Raw genomic sequence first — 4,583 nt, forward strand, 5'->3', positions numbered from 1 at the left:
AATGAATTTCGTTGGTTATGTCAATAATGAATATCAAGGATAATAAGGGGCCAAGGACACTGCCCTGAGGCACACCAGATGAGACTGGTAGTTTCTATGATTAGTGGCCATTAGTAGAAATGACCTGACTGCAGATAGGCAGCCACCCAATTAACTAAATAATCAGGAAGATTAATCAATTCTAGTTTAGTAATAGGCTTGCTATGTAATGCAATATTGAACGCTTTCTTGAAATCTAGAAATATTACATCAACTTGGCCTGACGCTTCAAGAACATTAGCAAAATCACAAATATCTGTTGTTAACTGTGTCATGGTAGAGAAACCTTTGCGAAAGCCATGTGGACAGTGCGACAGTATGCTGTTATCCTCTAAAAACCCATTAATTTCCTTAGCTATGATAAGTTCAAGTAGTTTGGAACATGACGAGTTTAGTAAAATAGGGCGATAAATTGTTACTAGTGTGGGGTTACCTTTTTTTAGTGCGGGTACAACACGTGCTAAAAGCCAATCATTAGGCAATGTAGCTGAAGACAAGGACATTTGAAAATACACGAGCTATGAAAGCTGCTAACGCTTCTGCATATCCTTTCAGAAAAAAAAAAAACATTAGGTATATCATCTGGACCTGAAGAAGATTTAGTTTCAAGGTTAAGTAGCATAGAAACGACACCTGGCATTGATACATCATCAGGAGCAGCTGATCAGGAGAAGTGTAGTCGCATCAAAAGTCGAATAAACACTGTGGAAGCATTCATTAAATTATTACGCATTGTTGTGCCTTTCGGTAACGATGATTCCCTCGTGTAAAATATGGCTAATTTCCTGGTTCTTTTTTCCTAAAAAGCCTCAAAAGTTTTTTTTTTTTTGTCGCAGAGCGAATAAACTCTGGTAGTGTATGCTAGAAGTACCAACGCTTAGCATGGCTGACTTTTAGATTTAAGTACTCTTGCATTTGTTGGAAAGCTTCACGTGAAGCACACCGCCGTCTTAAGCGCTTAACTCTTAAGTTGCAAGATATCTTTTGTCATCCAGGGAGTAGCTTTAGATGTACGTTTAGTTTTGCTCGGCATAAAATTGTTGAGGCAATGATTGACAATTTCTTTAAAACGGTTCCAAAGTGCAGTAATATTATGGCCTTGAAAACTGTCAAGAAATATTTGAAGATAATCTAAAACACTTTCGTCATAGGCTCTAGATTAATCTTTAATAGTGATTGTGTTCTTTTTAATGACGTCACACGGTTTCAATAAGCCCGTGAAATACACGAGTTGGTGATCCGAATTGCCAGGTTCAACGGAGACAAAAAATTTTTCAATTGATCGACTTACAAAAATAAGATCGAAAATCGTTGCTGACGTATCGTGAATACGTGTCGGTTGTTTGACAACTTGCTGTAACTTATGAAAAAGCATAATGTTGCGTAGGTAGTTCTTGTGCAAGTTGGATTCTACAAAGAAGGACAAATTCTCCCAATCAATGCCTGAGAAAATAAAATCACCTATAAGCATCACATTGGTACTTTTAAAGAATGCAATATGTTCGCAAAAGTCAGAAAGGAGTTTGGCAGGTGAGTTAGGAGCTCAGTACGCAGAAAACAACAAAAACAATTTACCCCAGCAAGTAAGTTTCATTGATTCAGTTTCTAAGTTATTTGCTTTACGTAAGAGAACAGCAGATATGTTTTCTTTAACCGAAACTGTAACTCCGCCCACCTCGAAGACCTATCGCGACGAAAGGTCTGATAAGATGAAGGCAAACGAAACTATGTCATCAATATCGTCATGCAGCCAGGTTTCAGTTAAAACTACGTGAGCACTGTAACTCAAGATAAGCAATTCAGGATTCTCAGACTTAGTAACAATGCTTCGAGCATGGTAGGCAACCTTCAAAAGTCATTATTACACGAAATAAATTTTTAGCGTTTTGTTTTTCTTGCACGCCACAGCATTCGCATACATGTTGCAACAAAAATTATCCTCCTAGCGTCATCAGTTTGCGAGTTACAGCAACTTATGCTCCTACAGCAAAACCGATACTACAGTTCCAACTGTGGTTTCGGTTTCGAAAAATCACTTTCAGAAGCAAGTGTTTTTTTGTCTATATTAATGCTATTCAAAATACTTCATGCATTTTATTGTGACTTTCATATAAGATGATGTCAATAAATACAACTTTGTGTTTGAAAGTTTTCGTTAATCTCTAACAACAGCCACAATGGGGACGCACGATGCTCGTCGGAATTTTCGTTGTTCGCCTTGGTCAGGCTACGTCAGGCTTCATTCTGCATTTTTTCCACGTGTCAACGCTACTAGGGCTGTATCCTTAGGCCACCTGGATCACATTACAACCAGCATGGGGAAGTGCAGAACACAAAAAACGAGGAAGCGCAAGTTTGCTGGAAATTGCTACACGATGACGAGGCTGCTTACTGACACAGAAGCTGGTATTTCGGCGACCGCGATGAAGCTTGGGGACATAAACAAGGGGTACCAGGCTCCACTAGAGAATTCTGCGCTCCAAGGGAACAGGATAGTGGACATTGGTATTCTTTATTCAGTGTTTTCATCACTGGCATGTTCCGAATGCATAAACACAACACTGAAGCTCGAGGAATGCTCTCACCAAGGAATATGCTCGACTTGTGCGGTTGTGTGTACCAACTGTGGGTTCAAGTGCGCATTTCATACGTCGAGAAAGGTGGGTCGTGCCGATGAGAACAATTTACGTCTGGTTTACGCGATGCGCCAGTTAGGAAAGGGGCACGCTGGTGCGAAAACTTTTTCCAAACTGATGAGCATGCCTGCTCCTCCTGTCACTCCGCCTACGACAAATTGTCATCTCGGCTTTCTGCAGCGGCAGGAGAAGTGGCGTCGAAGTCGATGACTGATGCTGCTGTGGAAGTTCGTCGTGTTGTGGAGAGTGCCGAGTGTGGTGTTTCAGGTGATGGCACGTGGCAGAAGCGTGGCCATTCATCTTTGAACGGTTGTGTGTCTGTGATTTCTGTTGACACGGGAAAGGTTATTGATGTTGAGACCCTTTCTAGTTCGTGTAAGTCTTTTAAAACCAAAAGCAAGTTGAGGCAAGATAGTGCTTCGTACCAGGAATGGAAGGCAAACCGCACTTCCTGTCAATCAAACCATGAAGGAAGTGCTGGCAGTATGGAGACGGTTGGTTTATACCGAATATTTGAAAGGTCAAAATGCAAAAGAGATTTGAAGTACCTGCAATACTATGGTGATGGTGATTCGAAGAGCTATGCCGCTTTCAAAGACATGCATGGAGAGGGCAGTGTGAAGAAACCGGAATGTATTGGTCATGTCCAGAAACGTGTTGGCTGCCGCCTCAGAAAACTGAAGAAGACAGTGCGTGGACTCGGTGGTAAGAGAAAGCTCACTGATGCCCTCTTTGACCACCTTCAAAACTACTATGGCATCGCCATAAGAGCTAATGTGGGGAACCTTTCTGCAATGAAAAAGGCTACCCTTGCCAGTCTTTTTCATTGCAGCTCTACCGACAAGCAGCCGAGACATGGCCTGCGTCCACTTGGACCGAAAAGGCATACCAAAGGGTCGAAGCCCTCGGCCAAGGGAAATATGTACACAAAGGAGGACTTCCAAATGCTGTGCTCAACAAAGTTAAAACGGTCTACAGTGATCTGTGCTCTGATGAACTTCTAATGAAGTGCCTTCATGGAAAGACTCAAAATGCTAATGAGTGTTTCATTGGTCTAATATGGCAGCGGGCACCCAAAGAGGTCTACGTAAGCTTGCCTACAATATTGTTTGCCTTGCATGGTGCTGTGGCACACTTTAATAATGGCAGTGTAAGCACCCTAGATATCCTGAGGCAAGCTGGCATAGAACCAGGGTACCACATGACGAAAGCTTGCATCACCAGGGATCACCTGCGCATGCAGAATGCTAAACGCAAGTCAGCGGATGGGACAAAATAGGCCAGGAAGAAAAGACGAGCAGCCACCCGAACAAAAGCAGACAATGATGCTTTTGCAGAAGGGCCCAGCGATGAATCTGGTGCATTTTAGGCCTGCATGTGAACATTGTGACCCTTTTTACAAGCTCGGAAATCTTCGGCTGGCACTTTTAATGCAATTTTTGACAAAGATTACCTCACAATAAATAGATATTCAATATTCTGCTCTGTAAATAGCTGGGTGAATTAAATAAGACATGCTGGTTTCGAGGAAAAAGTTATTTCAACGCTGCCTGCCCTTAAAAAATTTTTGTTTTTGAGTGGCCTACCACCTTAAAGTTTAGGACACGCAATTCTTTAGGTGCTAAGGGTGCGTGTAAGTCATTCCTCGAAGTGCCCTCGTCCGCTTGAATTTGGATTCTCGAGTTTTTTGTTCATCTCAAAAGAAAAGTTCATTGCCAACCCGAAGTATGTCAATAATTAAGGTAACTTTTTCCCCTGTTCTTTCTCAGCCCTTGCTCTGTTCCTTAGGTGTCTTCTCTTTATCAGTGTATTTTGGGAATAGTCATTTTGGATCGATATACTGGGGCCTTTTAATTTTTAAATATTCTTCAGTACAAGCTGCTTTTCATTAGAGTCGTGGAAATATAC

At 41.8% G+C, this 4,583-nt stretch overlaps 1 pseudogene; it reads left to right on the forward strand.

Annotated features, from left to right (window-relative positions):
• Positions 1-2,354: 2,354 nt before the first annotated feature.
• On the forward strand, positions 2,355-4,044 carry LOC142784428 (uncharacterized; annotated as a pseudogene).
• Positions 4,045-4,583: the final 539 nt, after the last annotated feature.

This window comes from Rhipicephalus microplus, unplaced genomic scaffold, assembly GCF_043290135.1.
Source record: "Rhipicephalus microplus isolate Deutch F79 unplaced genomic scaffold, USDA_Rmic scaffold_14, whole genome shotgun sequence".
NCBI classification, from domain to species: Eukaryota; Metazoa; Arthropoda; class Arachnida; order Ixodida; family Ixodidae; genus Rhipicephalus; species Rhipicephalus microplus.